The sequence below is a fragment of the Frieseomelitta varia genome, unplaced genomic scaffold, assembly GCF_011392965.1.
Source record: "Frieseomelitta varia isolate USP_RPSP 00005682 unplaced genomic scaffold, Fvar_1.2 scaffold_30, whole genome shotgun sequence".
NCBI lineage: Eukaryota > Metazoa > Arthropoda > Insecta > Hymenoptera > Apidae > Frieseomelitta > Frieseomelitta varia.
In genome coordinates this window covers 251,791-278,888 of record NW_025110035.1, presented here as the reverse complement: position 1 = coordinate 278,888, position 27,098 = coordinate 251,791, and the positions used below count along the sequence as shown (strand labels likewise).

At 41.3% G+C, this 27,098-nt stretch overlaps 1 protein-coding gene across 1 annotated transcript in view; it reads left to right on the top strand.

The window, feature by feature from the left end:
- The window catches only part of LOC122529664 (protein artichoke-like), a 223,628-nt gene that overhangs the window by 82,724 nt on the left and 113,806 nt on the right, over positions 1-27,098 (top strand). The window contains exon 2 of the mRNA XM_043655994.1: positions 15,188-15,301. The gene's annotated coding sequence lies outside the window, so the exon portion shown is untranslated. The remainder of the gene's footprint in view (positions 1-15,187; positions 15,302-27,098) is intronic.

The window sequence follows — 27,098 nt, the reverse complement described above, 5'->3', positions numbered from 1 at the left end:
ACGAAAGAAACGCGTGACAGAAACACACGATTCTAATCTCCTACGTCTCGCTGTACCGCACGCGCTCTACCTTGAAAAGTTGAAAAGAAGAGGAGACTTGAGTATTTAATAATTGAAAATGTTGTAACTTTTTGAACACGTTGACCATCGAGATAACACGTTTTTTCCTTACGGGACGAAATGTCTGACTCTTAGAAAACGTTGCGTTACGATAAAATTGTCTGGCTTTTCCTCTCTACGATTTTTATTTCATTCTAATTATTCCAGAATGTACGATTGATCGAAACTCGCACGTTCCGCAGGTTTCCGAAAATCTTTCAAATTCTTTAGAAGTTTGGAAGTCTGAGTGATTTCGATCGTTTTAAAAAAAATTTTTAAAGTTTACCGTCCGATGCGCGTAATTTTCCAAACTACGTTTTCATTCGTTTTCTTTTCATTTAATTAAGAAGGCTGTAAATTTATCGCGTCCACGTCTCGTAATATAAGACAAACTCTTTCGAACGAGCCTTGCGAACTGCCATAATTGGAATGGCCCGGAGATTTTCTTTGACACGGTCCGCGTACCGTTGGCTCGTCGAATGTAAACTTCTAATCAGCAACGTCACAGAAATGACGACGATGAGAGATAGAGAGAGAGGCGGATGCCTGTAAATCCTTTGCCGATAATCACTAGAATTTCTCAAGTAAATAGAACGTGGACCGGGGCTTTTGGTGACCGGGCATCTTGCCAAAGCCTCTCGCCACCGCCGACGCAAATCTTTCCGTGGCAAGGATTGGTCAGGCGTACGAGAGACGCGAAAACATCCGTGAATATCCGAATAATTCCAAGCTATCGATGTTCCGGATTGAATGTTGGATCGAAACCAAATATGCTAAGTCGACCGTGACGCTGTACTATCGTACTACTATTTTAGCTCGACAGCTTTTCTTATTCTGTCAGCTTCGTTTCTACGAATCTACCTACGTTTATATCGACGTTCGTCTACATCGGCAATAAACTTGAATTTCCCGTGCTTTTTAAACATCATTTCGACCAACGTTGAAACGTTACAATATTAAAATTTAATATTACACTTCAACCGATATCTTTTTATACCGTTTTATCTCGACGTCAATTCTGTTGAAATTCTGTTTCGTGTTTCATTCGTTCACTGAAATGGAAATTTCCCTGAAATTTTCCTTTCGCCGTAATGTTATTTCAACTAATACTTATTATGCCATTTTATCTCGACGGCTTTTTATTATGTGAATTTCGTCAGAATCTGCGTGTTTCATTTATCCGCTAATGGAAACTCCAATTTTCCTTTCGCTCTAATGTTGTTTCAACTAATCCTTCCTTTTTCCATTGCTCACATCGTTCTTGACACACGTACGGCTCGTAGCCGCTACCTTTTTCGCTTTGCAAAATACAAAGATCACAAAGTTATCTCAATTTTCACTTTCTCCCCCGTTATTTAGCGATTCATTCTCGAGCGGACAATATGATAATTTAGCGACAGTCCAATTAAAAAGGAAAAAAATGAGAAAGAAAGAAAAAAAAAACTGAGTTCACGGCAACAGCGACCAGAAACAGAATTTGAAATGACGCGAATCCACGTGAACGGCCACGAGTGTGTTCGTCGCTGGAATAGAATTTTAGAGTCGTTAATTTCACTGTACCACCGTGTAGAGCATTATACACAAGGCTGAAGAGACAGGCTCGTGGTCCGTGTTGCTTTTAATTACTCAAATCTCTTTTTGGAGTCATTAGTCCCTGAATTTCACGGAGGCACTGTTATACGCTAGGGTAAAGGGTAAATAGGGGAATTCGCAGAGGAGGTACGCAGCTGTAACGCTCGATCCACATAGGAGGATCGTTACCGACTCGCTGGGGACCTATCGAGTGAATGATGAAAATCCAGCACAGATGAACTGTGACATCCTCCGACCGAGGGAGAGGTTGATTAACCATTTCCTCCGCTTCCACCAAGTGCCTTTAAAGAGGAATTCCACGTAACTTCGAGATTTATCTACTTCGACGTTCCGAGTTTCTTCTAAACTTTAAAGACACCTGGAAACTTGGCTAATCGCTCGTGATTGATGTAGTGCGACGTGTTCCGACTTGAAAAATGTCAAAGCTTATCCACTGTCATTGGAGACAATTGCAATTTCATCGATTCGTAGTTGCAAATATTCCTTTACAATCGTCTGACAATCTACGATGAACAAAGAAAAAAGAGTCTAAATTTCATCTAGCACAAACTATAATGGATATGTGCTTTGTATATTTATCACATGTTCTGTTTTCTCATATTCTTAAGTATTTTAAGCACTCTACATTTCGTGCAAATCTCTGATCTAATTACTATCTAGAACGAAGAATCGATGAAAACAACTTGCAACATTGTGATCTAAATTAAAAAATTGCTTTCGACAACAGAAATTGCCAACAAGTTTCAGTGGATCTTAAACAATCCCAAGAGACTAAAACGTCGCATCAAACAGATAGAGTCTGATAAAGATAAAAATAAAAACAATAAAGGGGGCGGTGAATGGGTGTTGTGTCTTTCGAGCTGCCCGGTTTCAAAAAGAAACCAAGTGGGATTGATGTGACCGAGCGTGTGTCGATAGAAAGGGAGAATAGCATGGGATCCTGCACGAGGAATGTTTCACGAAGTAGGTACGAAAGCGATACGCACGCGAGGAAGAAAAAGGGAACAGCTTGAAAGCTGAACTTACATTCTGATTCCAACCGCGTTTCGACGCTCGAAACGATATTGGATGATGCACGCGGGAAACTGAATTACTTTTATAGTATTGTGGCCGCTCCTCGTGCCTTTTCTTCCAACACGCGTATATTAGTGTTCGCTCCCCTCCGAAAGAGTTACGCGATAACATCGAGACAGTTTCTACTAGCTTCTACTAGTGCAATCTGGTGCAATTAATTTCGAAAGTGGGAGAGAGTCTGGCGTTTATTGCAATACCATATATTCGAATTATGAATTGTATATAATTGTCTCTTAAGCTGACAATTAAGTTTCAGGTCCACGTGGAGATATACGTGAAAGTGGGCGAGGTAGAGAATGTGAATGGATGTGTGTGCTAAGAAATGGGTGGGAGAAGAAACGACGAGAGCGGTACATATATTGTTCGTAGGAATTTATCAAGCAAATTCAGTTCTAATATTACCCTCCTTCCGTCATTTTTCTTTACGCAATATACAGGGTGTTTCGTAACTTGTGGGACCAACTTCGGGAGCTGAATTATACGCCTAAATGTAATGAAAAAAAATCATATAAATATATGTCCTAGCTGTCTTTTTTTTCATTATTTTTAGGCACGATCGTACAATCAGCTCCCGAAGTGGGTCCCACAAGTTACGAAACACCCTGTATATAAAAATTTTCTGTGACTGGTGTTCGAGTACTTGCGTGAATCAGCGCTCGACTTGCTAAAGGATCGAATGGATACAAGGAGACGTCGTGCAGACGTGTTACACGTTAATTACATCAAACTCACGGGTTTTCCTGTTACGTACGCCGGTAGCATGTTATATACATATCTCATGAATATTTCACCTCGAGTCCGTTCAAGTCCGTTCGTTCCGTTCCGACGTCTTCGTACTATCCCAATCACCAAAGTTAACACGTGCGAACGTAATTTGCCGCCGCTCTCGGCAGTGAAGGCGCGCAAGGATAATCGAGAGAAAAACGCGCTCACCTACGGTGCAACCGCATACGTGAAAACTTCGACGACCAGTCGAAGTGTGTTGCATCAGCAAGCTAGGAGCTAGGAAATTTCAATCGTATACTGTGAAACATACATGTTACGGACATACGGTGAAGTTGACTGGATTGACGACGAGTTGAGAGGATAATGCTGCTTTTGTGAGAAGTTGCTCGCAAAATCCGAGAGCTATATACATTTCGGTATACATTTGGTTTGGCTGGAATAGCGCAAGATGATGACAAAACTCGAGATGGCAACTTTACGTCATGCCACTCTCTAACGATCGACGTTATCGTCGTTATCTTTCAATGTCTAAGCGCAAGAATTTTCCTTCGATTCGAGAAACGTACACGTTTGCATGCACAGGAGACTAATGTGATTGAATTGCGGTTGTACTGCAGAAACAGATCTTGAAGAACAATCAGTCGGAGAATTTGAACATACTATCATCTACATAACGCATCTTGTTATACGTAGGATGTAACATTCTAATTAAAAGGGTATACATTTTTACCAAATTTCTCTCAAGACTGGAAGAAATTAATACGTTAACAATCGTTCTATATTGTGCAACATGCTCGAGAAATGTCCAAATTTCCAAAGTTTGTTGTCCGCGGCAAATGTTGAATGTTCAAAGTGAGAGAGATTGAAATTAAAAAGAATTAAACAGTATGCCAACAATTTCGAGCGGGATATCTCCAGACGAACTCGAACATTTGGCGAACTTGCGCCGCGGCGCGCGTCCAAAGTTAATAGAGCACACAGAGATAGATTCTCTCGAGAAGTGGAGGAGTAAGTTTCTTAGAACCGGATGGTTACGTAGACAAAGGGACGACCGGTCGATGGTTCGCTACACGTGCAATTGGTCAGATCTCGGCGGCGCGATGACAAGTAGAGATGAGAAGCATCGGTTACCGTGAGACAAATCCACATCGGTTAAACTCGATGAAGGGCTGTTACACACTCAGATTGCAAAAACTTTAATCGGTTTACCGAACAGGCCACGAGGTAAACTGATGGTAGATAATTGAAATCCACGCGGAAAGGGGTGCCTCCGGAGATTGCCATTAATTAGAGCCATAGATCACTCGAGGTTGGTTTGTGACAACCGGCCAGATCCTCGACCCCACTCTCGCGCTAACCTGGCTCCCTGGCTCGTCTTTACCGTGACGCTGCTTATGCAACCAGTATCTCCAGCCTCGGCGCCGTTTATGCCATTCCGGCCGCTGCCGATAGCGTATCTGTCAGAATTGCATAACCTATCCTCGGCGATATCGTCTGAAATACATCTCGAATACTGGAAGCGTCCCGCGTCCGGTCGTAGAATCTGTGACAAATCACCAACGATTGACCGACTTGTATATTATCCTGACAGCCGGTACGATCGTCCGAGCAGTCAGAAGGAAGATTGACTTCAATAGGCGAGGGCTTAAATGCGCGTCCTTCGACGCACGATGTTTGAACTGTGTATCGCATTTCGAAAGTGAAATATTATTCTAATAGAAGGGTGAAATGCAGGTCAACCAGGAAAACTGAATAACGCTATCCTTCTAGGAGGGATTTCACGATTCGGAAGGGACACTCGCGGCTGATAAATTAAACGCGACATCTTGAAACAAAAGATCTTTAAAATACAAGAATTCGTTGGTTAATATCTTAATACACGATGCAAGATTTGGGAACCATCGACGAAGAACGATCAGCAAAGCGGAAGTTACACGCGAATAATTTAGGGAAAATCCTAGAATTCCAAGCGATGCCTTGCTAACTGCGGATAGTAACCCCTTCGTAGTTGCGACTGCAAAAATTGCCATGAATTCCGGACGATCACGGAGGAGACCGAAAGCAATTTCTGTAATGGCGCTACGGATAGCCGTAGTAAACGATTGTTGAAGCACATTCGTCATTAGCACAGCACCGTTCGACGTAATAGTCTGGTCGGCTGGCCAAGAAGCTTGAACGTCGTACGTCTTCCGTCGACCAAGACGAACCCCCGTTCGCACGAATTACTACACTCGGGTCGGATATCGACAACGATTATCCGTATCAACGGGCAAGTTGCCGGAAATTTTCCTACTCATAAATCAATCCTCTCTGATCGATACCGTTAATTCGCACGGGACAGTTCTTGTGTTGCGCGAATTTCTGTGGTTGAGGTTAGCGTCAGGTAAAGATCGCTTGTAAGATTGAAAGAAGAAAAATAAATCTCGTATTATACCATGTGTTTTAATTTTCGATGAAAATTAATTCCGACTGGTATGATACCTGTGCAACTTTAGTGTATGTACATATACATATGACACGTGTAATTAATGTGAATTTTATATTTTATTTTATTTTTTATATATTCTTGATATATATTTCATATTTTATTCTATTCCTTATATATCCTTGATATATATTTTATATTTTATTTTATTCTTTATGTATCCTTGAAAATTTTGTTCATACAGAATTTTGTATTCACCTGGGTGATGATTCAATAGATAAAATATTTAAATAAATATTCTTTTGAGATCTGTGACTGAAAAATTAAAATTATTATTAACCAAGGTGCATGTAATTGATACTATACGTAGATCGGAGAGCCTCGTTTGAAATATAATTTGTACATTCAAAAACGTATCCAAATACTTACATATATATATTAAAAATTTATTTAGCACGCGTGAAACAGAGAGGTAAGAGGTCGGCGATCGAACGATGTCTGAAAAGCTCGGCTATCTTTGACACGTCGCATTATCAAACATTCCTTTGATCATCGTACACCGTGTGCTCGTGACAAGCAATTTGTACTCTGTACGATCAGGTCTGATTACTTTCAACTTACCAGACCTCCCCTGCAGGAGAAAACACGCTACCATTCGAAAGCATTTTTACCACGCTGGAAATTTGTTATCGAAAAGTTCTCGGGTCAGGTTCTCGCGACCCTGACAAGCTTCCTCGAAATAGCTTTCTCATTGTTTCTCGTCGTCCAGCCGTCGGTGAAATATATTGAATTCACTGGCGAGCACGCAGAAAGTCGAAAGATGAAAGCGAAATTTAGCAAAACATAGCCGATGGCCGAATTTATGCTTGGTAGCGCGACTACCAAGGATATTAACAGATACCGGGACACTGAAGAGATTTCTGAAGACAAATCTCGGAAGAGAAATCGCGAGAATGTTGTTAGGTGTTGGTTCCTTTTCAGCTGCGGCTAGAGTATCTGAATACATTCATCAGCGGCGGCGAAAGGAAAGAAAGTGGAGAACTCAGGAAGGTGACATAAGAAAAGAAAGCGCGGACGGGGATGGAACGAGCGATAAGAATAGAGGCGAAGCGGGTTTATTTCACCTGAAGGAGGATGTATAAATAGAAAGAGGCGAGCACGGGAAGTAAAAGAGCAAAGGGGAACAAAGAGGAAGCCTTGGGGGAAGAGTTGCAAATAAAGAAACGAAGGGAACTATCGACGGAGGATATAAAAGGGACGAAGATACCGGGAACGCAACGTCAAGGAGGATCCTTTCCTTCCTTGATTTTCACTGTAAAAACAGAGGGAGAGAAAGGGAAAGAGGCAGAGAGAGAGAGAAAGAGAGAATGAGAAGCAGAAAGGAGGGAAGGAAAAGGTCAAATGTGAAGAGAGGGGAACGTAAAAAATAAGACAGAAAGAAGACGAAGAAATTGTAGAACGAAAGAAAGTAGAGAGACGATACAGAGGATACAAAGAGACAAAGAGTTGATATTTACAGAGAGAAACGGGGGGGGGAGAGATCGACGAAGAGAAACGCGTAAGATCGGTGCAAGAGAAAGAAAATGAGAAGAATTCGAAAGGTGGAGGAAAGAGATATATATATATATATATATATATATATATATATATATATATATATATATATATAGAGAGAGAGAGAGAGAGAGAGAGAGAGGAGGGCAAAGGTCACGGAAGAGAAGACGGTGTCTCGAGTAGCGGCGGCCCTATGGAAAAGCTTTTTTCATTAAAGTACAGAAAATCTTTTTAAGGGATATAAAGGACCGACTCACGGAATTCCTTTGGTCGACCCAGGTCGAGACAGTGAAATTGCCGGCGCGATTCGGAGGGAAGGAAGCGAGTTGATAAAGGGAAAAACAAAGCCGAGCGAACGTACAGAAAGGGTGGAACCGGGGGTTGGGTGGTAACGTGAAGCGACGACGACCCATGGGGAGTATAGAGGCCAGGTGGCAAGTGGACAGAAAAGAGAAATAAGAACAGGAGTTTCATCGTTCCTGGCGAAATCCTGTGATTATGTTGTTCACGGGCGATCGCTGCCACGAACGCCAATACCGAAAGCATTCCACTTTTGGAATATCGCGCAACCTGTTCGCCCTTGCGTAATTTCTATTGCATGCTCAATTGCGTTTGTTCGATTTCCTCGTTCAGATGCCGACGTGCTTCCAGATTCCTTCCGCTTGAGAAAGTGCGTTAGAAACTAACGTGGGGAAAGCGTTCGATCGATTCGCGAAGGAATATTGAAATAGTCGTGGAAACTGTTCGAATGTACACTGCGAAATGCGTAGACATACTGTGCATTCTTGGCCATTTACGAGAAATTTGAAATAAGCACGTAATGTATAAATATGCATCAAATACCAAAAGCACGTCGTTCGTTATAATTAATGAATACGATAATAATTTACCTGGCCTCAGTTTTTTTAATTAACATATTTTTAATTAAGGAAACGAATTTGCAAAAATATACAATTATATAATCGCATCGTACAAAATGTAGCTTACTAATTACAAATTACAAAACATTTCGAATGTGTTGAAAATACATTTCGCGATTGCGTGTATTACACAAAGATTGCCAAAGTTACATTTCCTTGTAAAGATCGTACATTTCTATATTCAGCGCATAATTTTTCTATCTGTTTCGAATATATACAGGTATACATTAGAATTTGTTCAAAACTGTAACGACGATACCTGTATCTCGTTACATGGTGCTAATAAAATTTCAAAAAGTTCCGCATAACGTGCGATTATTATATTTTCCTTCAATGTTTCGCGGTGAAGGTTAGAGTTTCACTCGTTCCTTTCGTCAGATTTTATCGAAAAGTTTTCCACGCTTTCCCATTTTTTCTTTACTCTTTTTCTTTTTTTTTTTTTTTTCTTTTTTTTTTTTTTTTTTTTTTTTTTTTGCAACTTTTCTCCGCGATAGGGAAAGCTCTGCCGTCGCGTCTTTCGGTAAACGTTCGCCCGTCATAAACCTCTTTTTACGTTCACGTCGCGTTTTATTCCATTCCGTTGCAAATTTCCAACGTCTCGCCGTGTTTCGCGCGCATTAGTTCGCGGGACGACAGCGAGTTTCAGTTTCCAGAAATTCGCCCCGACATCTGCTGTCGTTCATCGACGTTCCTCGTGAAACCTTGAATTTGTACTTGGCGCACGGACTGGCCTTGTTTCCCCTTTAATTTTATCCCGAAAGTTTCTCTGCAAAGCAGATTTTGTTCTCAAACATGATCACACCAAATTCAAATAGAAAAAAAGCCTAGGAATGTTATTCGAATATTATGGAAAGAGAAGAGAAGAGAGTTTAAAGAGACGTATAATGGCAATGATTGGTCGAGAGAAAGAGTACCAAGTGACTCGTAGTAATTCGTCGCAAAAGTATTCCCGGCTTCATTACATTCTCTGTTAACGATTTGTCGTTTAAGCGACAGCTCGTGATTAAGGCTCGATTAGAATTCCATCTGGGAAAGCAGAACGTTCGAAATACCTTGAAATAGCTGTGATTTTACTTGGCTGGCTAATCGAGGCTAATGACAATTCCGTTTCCGACAAATTGCTTCGAGAAATCTCGGGGAAACTTTGACTTCGTCGAATATTTTCTGCGAATTTTCTCGTCCTGTTACAGGCGCTAAAATTAATAATGCGCAGTCAGAATTATTAACGAATTCTCAATTAACGACTGATGATAAGATTATAAAGGGAAAGTTCTAAATTCGTTTTCCGTAATCTGAATCCGTAAAATGTTTCACCGAGAACAGATTCGTATTGAAATACTTTATCAATTTCTTCGTTTAAAATATTATATATAAACATTTACTTTCAGAAGAGAAATACAATTGGAAATTTTCTATACATCGTGGTGTGTGGCTAACACCGAACTAAAATTCGCGCTACGTTCACCGCGATTTATCTTTGGCAAAGCGGCTTAAAAAGTCAATTCGACGACTCGAGAAGTGCAAAGTGAAAATCCGATCGATTGACCGGTGCGCGAAGTACATATGGTTCTATCAGGGGAGCCATAAATCTCGACCGGTCACGGTTAAAGGATGTCTGGATTTAATTAATACCGTCTCGGCTGGCAATCGACGCAACGACGTAATTTGACGAGGGATGATCGATATCGACGCAGTGCGCGTCAACGGAAACAGCATAATGCGCCGCGTCGGAAGCACGCGTTTTATCGGTACTTCCCCCCCCCCCCTATCGTTCTGCCCCCGGCTTCGCAATCTCGCGTCCTCTCGACCTATCGACAGCCGGCGAAAAATGTATCGGCTGGCACGGAACGGCAACTCGACAATGGATCGTCGTATCCGATCCGAGGCTCTCCGGATCTCTTTGTTACGCGCAACGTACGCGGTTAAAAATTAATAAAAGAAGCAGGGACGTTCACAAAGGCGGATACGGGATGGATAAAGGAACCGGTTTGATATTCGGAGAAGTGGAGCGCTGGAATTGCATTCTCTTACAGTGAATTTTCACAGGCATCTTAACGTTTCAATTTTCTCGCATAAAAGCGACTAACGGCTCGAGCCTCTTTTTTTCTCTTTCACTCTCTCTCTCTCTCTCTCTCTCTCTCTGTCTCTCGTCTCGGAGACCACATTTTCTCTAAAGTTATCGCGTGTCGAACGTGCTGTTCGATTCCCAAGGACTCGCGGCCGTAGAACCATGTCCGCGAGACGAGATTTCCTTTTTCCCGGGGCGCGAGCAGACGCGTCGAGAAATTGAATCGTCCAGATGGAAATTCGCGTTCGTGTGGGCGGTCCCCTCACAGCCGGCGTATCCCGGCCCTTTGGGCTTGTGTCCGTGTGTTCGTCGGCTATATCGTTTTCCATGCCTCGAGTATGCCTCGAAGTTATATAGAAATCCGGTGAATACGGATTCGAATCGTGAAGCTTCTGGACATTGAAAATGGGATTTGACGGATGACAGACCGGACAAGTTTCGACCTTGTTCCTAGACGTTTCAGTTTCCCTCTCTCCCGCCTCCTCTCCTCTCTCTCTCTCATTTTCCCGATATTATATTTTCTCTCGAGCGTTTGTAGAATCGACAGCTTACGTTCTCTCTTCGTTTTTCTTTCACGAGTAAACTCCCGTTTAACCGGTCCTTTACGGGACCAGACCTCTGACCGGACAAACGAATGGCCGGTTAATCCGGAAATATATATCAGCCGGCGAACCTTCTCTCTATCTCACTTACATTTTATTATCTCCCACTCTCGCGTACCAGTCGAAATTCTATCCGCGTTCTGCGTCATTTGTTTCAGCTCGGGCCGCGTCAGCTGATTCGTCGACTTGCACCACTTGCCGAATTAAAATTATTCGTAACTCGAGAACTGAGCTTGGCACGAAACTTTTTTCATTGATCTTTTTTTCTTTTCTTTTGATTAAAGATGAATTCAAATCTTTTGATTTGAATTAACAATAAAAATATTACACATAAAATTTTGCAAGGCTTTTGTCTCTATGATGTTGGTATGTATGAAAATATATTTTTATAAACGTAATATACCATACAATTTTTGATTACACTTGACATATTTTTATCAACATTAGTGAATTTAACAAATATTCTATGTGCGAAATACACAGATATTTCAATATCGCTATATTTTTAATATTAATAGCGATATTTCTTGCCTAAAGTATTTCTGTACATTTGTATTTCAAGTGTGTATGAACTTGTCTGTCATTATGGCAATATGACTAAAACATATGCAGAGATTAACGTTACAGTAAAATCTTAAGCTTTTAATTCGGATTTTATAAAATTACAAACCTCTGAAACATCGTTTGAACTCCAAAAAAAANAAAAAAAAAAAAAGGAAAGAAAAACCATTAAATAATTAAAGAAAAACAATAATCACAGTAGAAAAGTTGAAAACGGACTCGATCGATTAAAGCAAGACCGAACAATCAACAGTCCGCTGTATTTCAATTTGTCGCAGACTCAAAGCGACGGGAAGTTTTTCAAAGAAATTCCGCTTTTAACTCGTCTGGTAAATTTAAAATGCCATCAGTACGAGCAAATAATTTGTAGAAACGTTTACGAAAGCGCGCGCACGCGGTGTCTAGCCCGAAGAGAGGTCGAGCACGTTGGAATCTGACGTTTCAGACAGTCTGGGGGCTGCAGGATCGCGCCCGGTTTACAAAGCGTAAAAAACGTGTAAATAGCGTACAGAGACGCCAAGTGTAAAAAATGCAGAGGCGAGAGCATTTCATGAATAGCTGTGCAAACGAGAAGTTAGCAGGATTCAGTGCTGTTTAGACGGGGGGTAGGGGGAGTGAGGAAGGGGAAGGGGCTTTGGAATGGAATATATTTTTATGGGAGCACAGCGTTCTTTCGCGGAAATTTAGAACCGGTTGAAGCGTCATCGCTCGGAAACTGCTGCATGCACGTCGACGGGATTCGTCCGTCACGTCCCGTCGTTCGAGAACGGGCGTATTTTCCATGGTGTTTCTAACCGTGAGAGCGTGCGTAACAAACGCGAACGTATTAAAGCGACGTAATTAATGAAAAGGCTGCCGCGTAGCACAGCGCGCCGATAATTTTCATAAAGCGATAATTTTCTATTTCGCGCGCCAAAGGACGGATAAATTGTTAAATTAAATATCGTACAGTTCTCTCTCCATTATCAACGTGTCATCTGCTAAAATTTATTAAACGCCTTCGGGTTTATCTGCGATTCGTTTATTCAAATCAAACGGCCACGCACAGGCTGCAAAATGCATTCGTGTAATAATTTAATTAGGTCCGTAAAACGTCGAATTGCGTGTCATTGCACAAAAATTTCATTTACCATCTGTTCGGGCAGCTAAGCACAGGTCAGAGAATAATATTTTCGCCTCGTTTGCCGAGGAATAAACGTTGGACGAGTCCCAGGAAAACGCGACAGAGCCGGAGCACGGGGCAAAAAGACACGGCGAGCCAAGCACCGTGCACACGTGTCACGCGATACGTCAGGAGTCTTTCGGTTAGGAGAATTCATTCGACGGAACAGATATCATGCCTCGTTATACGGCGATTCACGCGTTTTCAAGCATTTCACCGCAGCTTTCGAGAGTCTGGCCAAGCTACACGAACGCGAACAACGAACGACCCCCTTCCCTACACTCCAAGTTTTTACCGATTCGTGGATCGCGTTAACGACGTAGATCGCGCCGACGAGATACCCAGAGCAGCGTCGTAAAAATTACTCCGCTCCTATTAGTTATCTAAATGCAATCTTTACGAAGGATCGTGGCTGAAATAAGCAGTTAATTTCGCGAGGAAATTTCGCAAGGAGGAGAGACGACTCTCGTTCTCCCGATCGATGTTTCACCGAGATCTGCAGCGTGTCAAGAGCCGATTGCAAATCGCGGTTGGATTTTAATTTGCCGTGAGAATGAAATTCTTTGAACTAGAGAAAAACAGAGAGAGAGAGAGAGAGAGATATGTTACGATGTTAATGGCGATTAGTTTGCTTTCTGGTGAGTGGAGGAGGGACATTGCACGAAAAGTTTACTCGTTACGTTAATTATAAACAAAAACCGGCCAGACAGAAATCTGGATTAAGATCTGCAGTGGAAAAATATGGTAAAAGGGAGGAGTCAGAGGAGATAACGCGATGACGGGTGTACTTACGGTAAACACGGTGCTGCGCCTCCGAGATAATATTGAAACAAAGCTGAGGAGAACGCTTTGCCTCGTGGTAATCAAAGTAAAACATAAATTTGAGGCAATTATTAAGTACTGCTCAGTACATATATACGCTTCCGGTCGAATGTTTGTGGCACGAGCTCCGTAAAAACGGAGGGACTTTTAAACTTTGCGGGAACAACGAAATTTCGAAATAGTTTGTGCCCCGAGTTTTATCACACTGTCAAAGGGGATTAAGAAAGAGGTCACTTCTCTACTTTGTACACTTCAACCCCGAGATGATTTTAAGCACCTTAAAATTGAGTCGTAGAATCCGAAATTATTATCTTCACTCTGGCTTAAAAATCTTCTCGTCAGAGAAGAAATTATGTAATACAAGACGTAGATATATACAATACAAATTATATATCGCACGATATAACGAAAGTGTATAGAATAAAGGAAAATTTCGAATCAGCAGTTAGAAATTGACAGAAAGAATTCTGTTCGAATCGCAAGGTAATATTGTTTGTCAGAAACTGAAACGCTCGACGCTACGCTGACTTCGGGCTTAAATGGCCAAAGACGGCAGCCATTCTTCACGTTACGAGCGAATCGTCGTTATCTACGACCGGAAAGTACATGCAGTCATAATTGCTTCCTGTAATACAGCGAAAGCGCCGAGGGAGACATCGAGTTTCCCCGGTCTCCGTGCAAAAGCAATCGTAGATTCACCTGCATCACGCACCCACTGTTCGGAATGCAATCTTACGGTGGTACACGCCCGGCGAGATCGTATCGAGTTTTCTGAATAATTTTGTAGTTAACGCGGCGCGGCCGCGAAATTTCGAGCTTCCCACAGAGCCGCGCAGCCGTCAGAGCCCTGTGGAAAAATGCGGCGGTATGTGTAAGGTCGAAATAGCTTCCTGTAGAGCAACAGCGGCAAACACATAGAGTCTGATGAGCTCGGAACGGAGAATGGAATCGAGGAAACAGGGAGAAGAATTATTTCGTAGAGACTTATTGCATCGTTGCAGAGGCGAATTTTAATTCGAGTGAAATGTGCATGTGTTTAAGAAAATGCGATGAAATATTTATGTAGTTTTCTTTGACAAAGGAAGAAGACGGTGGATCGGCGAACGAGACACTTGTCCCGAGTTCGTATTATATAAATATTGTTCAAATTGAGGTTAAAATGCAATTTATTTCACAATCGATACGAGAATCAAAGAAATACATTTAATTTTGGCATTAAAAGGATTTTATGATGGTTTAATAATATTAATGATTTGATTAAATAATGTTAATAAACGAATCTTCTTGATTTCTTAATTTCTTGATTTAAGTTATATTGAGAATATAACAAGAGAATGAACTTTATTATGTTTAAAGACGTGAGTCTTTTAAAAATAAATAATAACTTAACCAAGTTTTTATGAAAGACAAACCATCATCGCGAGAAGTTACATTTTAATATCTCCGATATTTCAATACTTTGGAAACATTAAAGAATACGAAACCCTATATTCAGCTATAAAACTCAAATAAAATCGACGCAACGTGTTTAGAATTTTACAATTTCCTCTTTCTAAGAGTGTTCTTATCGTGTTGTTTCAGCCTCGCACGCGTCGCTCCATATAAGAACGGGATTAACGACGGAATGGACGCAAGAATGGCCTAATCCAATGACGTGTGGTCACACATATTCGCGTAGCGGAGTGCATATATAACGTAAGATGTCGGTCAACCTTGCACCTAAGCTTGCATCAGAATAGAGAGACACGTAGACGCGCGGAACACATCTTACATGGTCACGCGTGCCGAGTGTACGTACGTGTGTGCAATTCGGCCCGTGTGTGCATGGAAGGCATATATGCATATATCAAAGACCAGCGTGCAGCTCAGTCGACCAACCAACCACGTAGCAATGCATCAAGCCTGGTAATTTATAGCGGGGCGATTAACCCCTTCGCGTTTGCTGCCTCCCCTCGACCGGAGAAGATCTGAAAGTCAGATCTGCCGGCCGACTCTCCCTAATATACACGCGTCAAGATATACTTGACGAGGCCTGCGATGACTACTCCCTTCGATACGTCGCGTCGCGATTGTCCCGGTTTTCTCTTTTTCTCTCAGCTCTTTGTTGGAAATAACATGAATAATATAATAATTGGAATATTTAGGCTACCATGGGATATTATCATGTCGATACTCAGAGTAATTTTGTAGAGTATTTAGAATATTTTTTAACATACAATGTGATAGTTACAGTAGATAGCAGGCAAAACAAGTTTCTTGTGTTGAAAGATGCATCATATTTGACGAAAGTGACAAGTCTCGAATTTGTTAATATTATAGTTATATAAGAACTACGAAGTTTTTACTTTTGGCAAAATTTGGTTGGAACAGAAATTTATTGCTATATTGTTCCCTTTATCTGGTACTGGCCAGAAACGTAAGAAAGTTTGCAAACACTAAAATAATACACGTAGACAGTTTTTTTCTTTCAGACAGCGGATTTTTATGTAGATTCCTATTTTTATAAGCCGTGCAGCTCGTTCATTAAAAATTGATTCGCATACTTCGTCCAGGGTATTTCAAATATTCTGGAACGCTGTTTGCATTCTGTGCGTCATTGAACCTTTAAATTTTTTTATTTCTCGTTCTATTTCTCACGATTACGTGGTTCAAGTAAAATTAAATGAATTCTAAATGAGTTTTAACTTTCAAGAGATATTATTAGTAATGAAGAAGGACAGTTTTCTTTTTCCAAACACAGAGGAGTACAAAATTCGGGCCGCGGGTTAATACAGATATATCCGAATGTAGATAAGTTGTTCCAAACTTAACTTCAAAACTTCCATTTGAACGTTTGAATTTTCTTTTCGCAGATGTATTATTTTACATCACTTATATTTAGATCTGTCTGAACGTATTAAAATATTGACAAAAGATGTCGAATATTTTCAATTCATTGCAAGTAGAGGAAAATAAATGTATTTTTAAATAAATAAACTGACAACATTACGCAAATCGAATATATTATCCGAAAAGGAGGTCGCCGAAAGAAATAATAGTTCTATGTATCTTCGATCTAGTAATTATATTACGAATTTAGCATTTCAATCGAACAGAAGACAAGAGGTAACGAAACCAATTTTCCACGCCGATAAAGCGTATCGTAGCAGGAAATCGACTGTTATGCGTGAAATGATTCGTTCAAAGCGCGCAAAGCATCTGTCCTTAAATGCTTCTTCGATGCATTAAACGCGTACACTTTGCGCAAATTCTCTGCCTATTACGCGATCGTTGGAATTGCACCTCTGCAAACATTAATTATCGTTATCGTTACATTTAAACTCGATAGGAAGCGCGTGCTTCATCAGGAAACGATTTCACAGATGATATCACGCATTAAGTAAAATAATTGTCAAAGGTTTTCTGCGAAAGGATCGCCACTTTGAACAACGATGTAATTGTAATTAGCCGGTAAAAGCGAACCAGCGAAATTTCCACCTGTTATCGGGGACACTCTTCCTAAAGCTGTCTTTAATTCAAGAAGAGGCGACAATGCGAAACCGTGCTTCGTTACCTCCACCTTCCTTCGCAACTTCGTTCAACGCTACCTCTTGGAAAATTAACACCCTTTTGTACTTCGAGGTTTCCGTCGCGGCAATTGTTTGAGAATAAAGTACATTTCGTTCATTTAGATGATCTCCGAATATGTTGTCAACGCTAAGATTTTGAACGATCGCAAATGGATTTCAGTGTGGTTTAAATGCGGAAAGTTGTTCACGAAAGTATTCGAATGCTTGTCGTACAAAATTTTTATAAATATATCTGAAGGGCTGAAGAAGTGTTTATGACGATGCGAGGATGAGGAAAGAATTGATGTGATTGATGGGTAAAGGTGAGGATATGCGCGTTTCGTCTCAGAGTCGCTGCCTAGACTCATCATCAGTGGGGCTGATGGCAGCGACCCCTTTATTACCCCAGACGCTTGTTTTTCTAACTACTCCGCTAAGGCTGGACCGGTCCACCCCATCCTAGCGGTGTTCCGCACTCTGTTTGCTTAACATCGAATATCGGTTTGACTTCGACGCTAGGCGCACAGCCACTTGCGGCTTGTACGAGTGGGTGTTCGAAACTCGTACTCGAGGGACTCTAGGCCGCTACATATCCAAATTTGAATGTGTTTATATATAATATATTATACACATTGTAGGATTTTTCCAGAGTATATGTACTTTTCTGAAAAGGGCCACGTTCAATCGATTACTTGCGTCAAAATTAATCGTCATCAACGAGTTAAATTTAGGTTGCGCCGTAAAAAAGAAAAAGAAAAAAAAATGAAGCGCCAGCGTCACAATGTAGCCTAATCCTAACCTGAATCTAGTCTACGTTTTTTTGCAAACATCTCGGAAACTAAAGCACAACGGTGATTACAAAAAGTTAGACACTCCGAATCTCGAGCTCGACGACATTCACACTCGCAAGACTGCAGATTTTCACGCAAGTAATATTTTACAAAAAGTAATAGTTTACAACGTTCACAAAACTATTTGAAAGTGAATAAATATCCACAATTCATTGGTAGTCGAAACCACTGTTCTGTCCTACTTGCAATCGTGATCCCGGCTAATTGCCTAAAATATTCCGTTTACGAGAGGAATCTCGCCAGCCAAGGGCCGAGCTCGACAATTATTCGCCAATTCTTCCCCAAGGATGGATCGCTTTACAAGGCGAATAGACGTTTTAATCAGACTTTAATTAAGCCTCGTCGAGGACAGTCCCATTTTTTCAATTCACCGTGCGACCGGTCGGCGAACGCGGAAAGTGACGCATTAAGAACCATTTATCTGCGGCGGAAGAGAACATCCAATCCGTTCCGTTCGCCGGGGCAAATGAAATTCCCGGGAGTGAAAGAGAGGGAACGCGACAAAGCGGGGGAGGATGATTTGTCAGGGCGAAAATGGAGATGGCGAGGAAGGGGACGAGGAAGGGAGGGAAAGCAGAGCGGCTAATGCACGCGAGGAAAGATATCGGTGGAAAACTCGGGTGTAATTTTCATCTCTCCCAATTTCCATCCGCAGCCGAGCGGGCGGACGATGCACGTAGCAGTGGGAATGATGTCTCGCGGAGAGCATCAACGCTCGTACGTAACAAGGTAAACACGCGCCGCGGAACAGGACGTGCGGTCAGGACGCGCGTATCCTTATCGCGACGGGTGAATCGTGCCACGACGTCATCCGGCAACGCAACTCCTGGCTCTCACGGCGGAAACGGGACGTGCACGCGGACGTTCCCTCGTAAAATTTCGTATCTCGTCGAGCGGCGACAGCAGCCGGGCAAACCTCAGGGTCACGAGAAACACGGAGGAAACGCGAGCACGGCGAAACGAGAGGATGCCGCTGGCACGTACCGCCAGACGTTTTGCTCTTGTGCAGATTGCAGATTGAACGATATTCGAAACTTGAACTATCGATTCCATTTGTTTTTATTTCACGTCGACGCTCTGCCATTTTGGACTTGGATAGACTTTTTTTTTTTTTTTTTAATGTTATGAAATTTGGAACGTTGCAACCTTGATTACACAATTGCCAGATGCTAAATATTGTATAATTGAGCTGTTGCTTAAATTCTTAGTCGAGTTGTACAATTTTTCAAACTTCACTCTTCGACGAAAAAATATCAAGATCGTCATATTTATATTACTAACAAAATAAGATCACGCAAGTTACCGATAAACGAACGACGCTACGCGATAAAATGCCACGCGTTAAATAACATTTACATGGTATAAATTACACAACGTGTATAAATATTTAAGCACCGGTTTTTGGTGTTCGTTTTATTTTTATCCGGAATATATCGGATCCCTGGTATTTTTGTCATTGAAATCGCCAGTGCAGTGAGGGAGCAACATTTCTAAAAAAAAAAAAAAAAAAAAAAGGCGCGCATTGTTTTCCACCAATACACTGTGAGAAATCCCGGTGGGACGCATGTACTGTATAGCTGTCATTTTCAATGAATGTTCCAGGATCGCTGGCTTGTTGTTGGCCCTCCAGCGACATCGTTTAGGTAGATGTGCTAGAAAGCCCATTGCGGAAGAACTTCCATTACTTGATATCGCGGGACGAACTGTGTCAAATGAAAATATATGAGCCTCGGCGCTGTGTGCCGCTGGTTCGTAGCCAATGAAAAGAAACCGGTCGCAAGAAGCGACTGGTTCTATGAGGCGGCACTTCTTTCAACAACCTGCTTTGCAACGGACCATCAGGCTTGATAACGTAACTGTGTCCAGTTATCGATGCTACTAGAGCGCCCCTTACCTCGGGTTAATGAAAAACTTGCCCCAACTATCGCCTGAGAGATGCTACAGAGTTCTACGAGTAATGGTTTTCATTCTTCGATCGTCTTCGATCGTGTTTCTTCGCTCTAGATAAATTTTTTTATTTTTTTTTTTTAACAATGCACGTAGATAATGATTTGCAGTTCTGTACGTTCGCAACGGGACACGTTGTATCGTTAGCCTCGATAACTTCTTGCTTCAATTTTAAAGCAACGCGAGCCGAGTGCAACTGAAAATTTCAAAATTCTGGAGGAGTAAACTCAAATTGTTTCGACCTCGCAAATGATGAAATCGTGTTTAAAGCTCTGACCTGCACTGACCATCAGCTGTTTACATATACAAGTGAAGGATTGTCCAGGAGAGAAGCAAAAGGGATATCGAAGCGAGTGGCGACAGATCAAAGACGATCCGAAAGGCGAACCGAAAGGTTACAGAGGTAAAGGAAAGTGGAGATATCGGATTGTTCCCTCCGGAAAGCATCTTTAGAGCGGAAAGAGAGCGCTGACGGTCGAAAGTCGGGGAGGGAGAGATAGATCCAGGCGAACTTCTTGAAAATGCCAGCCACGAATTTACCCTGACCCGTGCTACACGCTTGGAAATCAAATCTCGGCGGACAGTGGCCAAGCCTCTTTCAAATGGGATACATTTCGCAGACGCGAGCGAAAACTTTCGCTGCTGGTAAACGAGTCAACGGAACTTCCAGCCAGCGTACCCGGGATCGCGACGATGAAAAAGAATACGATATCGCGTGCGAGTATTCGGTCCAACTTGGCTCGGTTCGCGCGTTCGCTTTCATACCGTGGCACGCTACGTGTTTGATGACTTTTCGCCGCGAACAACGAAGGAGACGTCCGACTGAAAAATTCGGAATGGAGTGCGCGCTTTTCGAATATTTCATCTGGCGAGCTTCGTACCGTATAGTCAAAGAACGGCGCGTTGTGAAATATTCGACGTTCCCCAATTGAATCGCGAAACGGAAGTAGTAGAAATATTAAATTTTTCGCCTAGAGATCGATGGTACAAGCGAGCAACTTTTATAATGGTCTTGCGACTATTAAACGATTCAATTTTCCTGCCCTCGGAATCTCGCTTTCGTTAATAAACACGGAGGAGAAATCTTTGAAATGCAATTGGAAGTTCTTCCCTCGAGGAACTTTATAAAACGAGGAAAATGTCTCGAATCACTTTGTCTAATAGTTCGTAAGAGCTTTGGCAAAATTCATTTAAAACGCCGCGATTGCTCGCTAATAAAAATAAAAATAAAAAATTCCGTCGCTTGTTCGGTGCTGTAACAGCAGCGCCTCGATTGAATTTGCGGGGCTCTCTTGGCTATAAAACTTATATACCATTACAGGACTCTTGAAGAATACTCTTACAGAATACACGCTACATTTACCCGTCCCGTCACGGCCAAGAAACACAATATCGGTACACCACGGTTTTCCCTCCTCGAGAAGCATCTCGAGTTCTACCGTAGCAGTGGATTCGAAGATTGCGCTTTTCGGAACAAAACGGCTCGCAAAATGCAGAAATATCGCGGCGTGGCAACCGGATCTCGAGGAAATATCGGAAACGCGCGCGATACAACTGTGATTACCATTGGCAGAAACAGAAAGGGAGAGAGAAAGAGAGAGAGAGAGAGCTTTCGCAGAGTTTCGAGCATAAGCTCGTGTAACAGCTGGTTCATTTAATTCGCCGGATGCTTTTGTTTCCCGCTCTGCACCGTGTAATTCAATGATTGCCCCAGCTTCCTATTTCGATCCGGCCGACGCGAGCAATAAGCCGAGCTGTTCGTTTGCTTAATTCTTCTGTTCTACCAATTCCACCGATTGCTCGCGGTCACTTTTTCTTCTAAGCACGCCGCTTTATCCCGCTCGTTGCAGCCTCGATTGATTAGTGTCCTCTCTCGTTGCTTCCTAACTCGTTAACAACGATCTGCGAACTTTCGTGACGACAGCGCGTTCTGTTCTTTCATTCCGAGTTTTATTTCTCATCTTTTTCATTTTTGTTCTCCATTCCATAAAGTAGATTCGAATGACGACGTTCGAAAGTGTTAGGACATTTTTGGAGAAAGTGAAACGATAGAAACAATTGCAAGAAATAAAGAATTCATGTGTGGAATATTGTAATAAAAGTCTTACTATTGCGTGTACTTGTCATGATGTTTATTATATTAGTAACTTCTCTATTATGTTTGTTTTCATTCGTTGGATAAATTTTACCGAATTTTGACAAATAATTTTCACGAATAATTTCTAGAAATTTCTGCAAAATTATATTCAATTACTAACTTATCTGAAACCAGAGATTGTCCTACTCACGAGGGGTGCACGCATCAATTATAATGCTCGGTGTACGTGTTCGAACGCTCGCGAGTTTCATATTACAAAAAATGAATAAGTCACGACGGATTTGTCGGTGAAATGGTAGTACAGCTTATCGACAGAAATTTAAAAGATTATTTTGAATAAACATGGTGCTTGACTCCCCGGTGGAGAGCCAGCACGATACAGCCTAATTGCTGGCTACATAGTCGTAATCGTTCCTTCGATCGTATCCTTCTGGTAATTTTTCTCGTTAGACCTAGGAGATATTAAATTATTCCCCCATCGCGTGCGCCGTGCCGTTTATCTATTTTCAACGTTTCCCAACTGAAAAATAAAAGAAGACGCGTCGAAAAAAATTCATGATTCCTAAATTTGTGTTTGAACGCTAGTAAGAACGCTTTTGCGAATATATTCACGTGTGATAAAATACCAAACTTTTTTTCTTTTTTTTTAACATTGTAATGAGATTTTCAAAGACTAAGATGTAAAGATTTACAGAGAATCATCCCTTGTGTTAAGGAACATAATAATAATTCAATGGAACCAACTTGTGTAATTTTATTGTACGTTCAAGACGATTTTTGCAATTTTTCATCAAACGCGCATTTGCATCGGTATTCTATACATTCGCAAATTTCGAACATTGATGCAGAATAAAACCCCTCCTTTGCTCGTCGCCAATTTCACCGAAATTTGGGGAAAAAAGGAAAATTTCACCAACTCGTCTCTCTTCTTGCAATATCAATTTTCGAAATATATTCGCAGGAAAGTTTTCAGTGGCCGAAGCGTTCGAATACTTTCGCCAACCACGACATGTTCTCGGGACCGTGAACGAGCAGCCGATGAAAAACGCAAACGACGAGACGGCTCACCGCCGGATTACCGAAACAAGTTCCGAGTCGAAGTGGCTCGACGTGGAATGTTCGAAAGTCACGAACGAGGAGGAGCAACGTGTGCTCTCTTTCCGCGCGACGTTCGGCTATTCTGTAAATAGAAGAAAAAAAAAGAGGAAATAAAAGAAGAAGAAAAAGAAGAAGAAGAAGAAATAGAAGAGACAGAGAGTTTGGAGTATCGGGAACGGAAGTAAGACCGCCGATGCAGTCCCGAGGGTGGTCGTACACGTGTCCTTGACGTTGTAGCTCGATAACTCGCGAGCACTTCAAGTCTAGCCAAAATTTCGCCTCGGTTCCTCATGCATATCCACGAGAGAGAGAGAGAGAGAGAGAGAGAGAGAGAGAGAGAGAGAGGATGCCAGATGCAAATGCGTATGCAATGGCCGGCGTGTGCATGTGTACGTATGTTATCGGCGCCCAGATTTCGGTCGTTTACCGGCTCCCGTCCTGTATATCCGCGCCGTGGAACGCCATTATATATGATCCGGCCACCGAACGCGCGTTAGATTGTTGCAATGACGTATGCGTGAACCTCGCGCGTATCCTTGACACCCACTCATACCCCTCCGAGCACACCACCGCTCAAAAGTCATACAACAGCTGCTATATTTATTTATGAAGAGTGGAATGGTTTCGTAGAACAAAATGTTCAGTTCAACTTCGATGCGCCAATACTGTCCATTAATTTGTTCGTTATTGCCATTAATGGACATTATGTGTCAAGTAAAAGAAATTTACTGCGTTCGAAATAAATGAAAAATATTCGTGTAAGTTTAATTTAGAAAAAGTCTCCGAGATAAATTTAATATTTGGCGAAGATCAAAGGCACAAATGCAGAAATTTTTTATTTCTCCCAGCGTTTTAAGATTGAGTATTTTCAAAAATACTGAAACAACACGGTTGAAAAAGTATATTGAATTGTATGAAAAGTGGATTTTGCAGTTACGTCGAACCGGAGCAGCGAAGTAGAGTTTCGTAGTTTCTCTGGATAAAATAGATTAAAGCGTACAGTTTCTTGCGTGTTGGAATCAAATTTAGGGTTTCTTGCATTAGGGAGCTGTGGTACGTTACGACATGCCATTTTCCAGCTTTTCGTACATCAGCGTAACAGTCGATTGCTTAGGAAGACTTAGGAAGTTCATTCTAAGAGCTCGCACGAGAGACTTCAAAGTGTTTTAGACAAACTACTGGTGTAGTTTCAAGCGAATTCAGATACCATTTTTCGCCGCAATGTTATTCTCCTTTCGTATTAAATTTTGTATCAATTAGTTTCTAAAAAGATGGTTATTCATTTAGAGGGATATTGAACAGTATTATAGAAGTATTATAGAAATGTAGTATGATAAGATGAAATTAGGTAGCTACGTCCTTTTAATAGCAGTACTCCTTTTGAAGCTGTTAATTCAATTTAAAATCACTGCAACACTTGACTTGGATGTTATCGCACTAACAAATCAGATAAATGAAATTTTACATTAACAAATTAATTAAATTCTCTCGTGTAACAGCAACAATCTCATAAATTTTACAAATTAAGTAAGAAATCAACTAAAATTTTATTCGACGTAAAATCGTACATACGATACAAAATAAGACAAAACAAAAATCTCTTGTAGGTTGTAAATTCGTCGATTTTTGTTAATTTTATTAATTAAATTCAGACGAAAAATATTTCTTCGAATTTCCAATCGCGTTCTGCTACACTCTTCCAGCAAGGACAACATAATTTCAAGGTGTTGTCCATGCGGTAGCATCGTTGATGGCATCGTCGTTATAGTGGAGTTTCATCAAGGTGTCTACTGACAAACTAATATCCATCATACGTTGTCAAAGTGGCGCGACGTACCGCGTGACTCTACGGAACAAGGGTTCATTCGAGAAACAGTTACGAGGGATTAAATTGATCAAGCAATCTCATCTTGAAAATGGTACCCACGCTTCTCATCGAGCTTTCGCCAAAATTCTGAAAATCTAAATAAAATTGGATCAATGTCATCGCGCTGGTTAAATCATTTAATTTTTCGTACGCGAAATATCCTCGAATTGTTGACAAATTTTCAAAATTTCATTCTTCTCGCAAACATAAAAATATTCAATTCCTTCTTTTCGGCTCATTTTCCACACGTGAAATTGCTTGACCAGTTATATCACGAAATCAGAAACAGTTTCCGATCGAATTTAACGATATAACGTAAATTGGAAATTTCCAAAGGCAAACGAAAGCGTGTCCCCGATCATTTGGAACAGTCAGGCTGAAAAATTGTAATCTTCGAAATGTTTTCCTAAATTCGTTCATTCCGGCGGTATTATGCAAATAAAATTTTGGAACGCGGCCGACGAGAGAGCCGATGCATCGCCAACGATACGCAGCGTTCAAACGCTGCAACCCAAATAGAAAAACTACATGGACCAAAAATATCCATCTATTTCGCGAATTCAGCGCCGTGGTAAATTTAAAATGTCGTCCTCGACTATTTTATATTCACTCTTCTTGTCGCTTTCTCTCTCTCTCTCTTTTTTGCTCAGTTTTGCAAAGATATTTTTTACGCGTTTTTTGTATCCTCGAAATTGCCACATGATTTCACTAAATGTGATTTAACCGAAAAATTTCCGCCACGCGCTTCTATATGGACGTGAAAACTTCCATGTCGGACAAATAGCAGGTATGAAAAAAAAATAGAGAAAAATAAGGGGGAAAAAATTATACAGGAAACTAAATGGGACGATAAAATACAATTTTCACCAGGTATCGAAGTTGTTTTTACTCTCTACGCGTTTCATCGTACGGCAAATTTCTTTATGGGGGAGGGGCCGACCTGAAATGTCCGAAAATTTTGGTAAAATTTTGCGATTTATTTTCGTAGTTAACTATCGAATGAAAAATTCCAATGTTGCTTTTTTTTTTTAAATATGTAACGCGTGCGTGAATTTTAACTTTACATCTCAATTTTTGTTTTTAAATTAAAAATGTTACAAAATGGCTAGTGATTATTCGCTAGTTTCGAAACGTCGCCCCCGTTGATTTACAAATAAAAATGTAGCGTTTAATGCACAGTTTTCAAAAAATTTCCACTGCAAAACGACGATCTGTAAATGAGCGAAATAAATAATTGAGACACATGTGAAAGAGAAACGTACGTTACATTTTCATTTGCAAATTGAAACAGGAATTTTGTCACTTTTTCGCAACTCGCCGATCAACGTTCTAGAAAATGAAGATTTTAAATCTGGGTTTGAATAACTTCGTCATTCTGTAACATCTTGTCGCAATTGAAACTCACGAAAGATTACGCACTACGAAAGAATTGCAATTTCTTGCATAGCAAGTTCATCGCGAACAAACGTAACAAAACTTTACTTGCGCTTGGACGACAGAGGACGACGATCCGCTCCCTTAAGTCGCGGCGAATTTAACCGGAAAGGATCCGCCGTGTCTGCCGAGAGCACGCTAAATTAAACAGGGATCCTCAAGCAGATCGAGTCGTGAAATCCGCCTGTTAGCTAAATTTCCCAAGTGTTTTCCACGTAGTTATTCGGCGAATCGTTGCCGTTACGGCGAAATTTCGCAAGGCGCAATCTGTGTTTCCCAATATTCGGCGCATTAAAATTAAACTTCATCCAAGCGAGGGGAGGGTGGCGCGGGCTCACAAGCCCGCCGCGTTTAACGTCCTTTATCGGCGTACATTCCGATGGAAAGTAAGGGAACTCGACAAAGTTCCCTTTGAGAAAGTTCCAGCCAGCGTTTGAAAACGAAATTTCACAGACACCGAAGTCCGAAGGAGAGATTTATAGACGATGAAACGAAACGCGGGCACAGTATCGACGCGATGCGAAATTAGAACCATTTCGTCCTGTCCCGCGACGCGAGATAATCAGACTAAGACCCCGGAGATTTATATCGTAGCTTCGGGGCGAGAGACGAGAGAACGCAGACGATCCCCTCTGTTTGTTAAGAATTA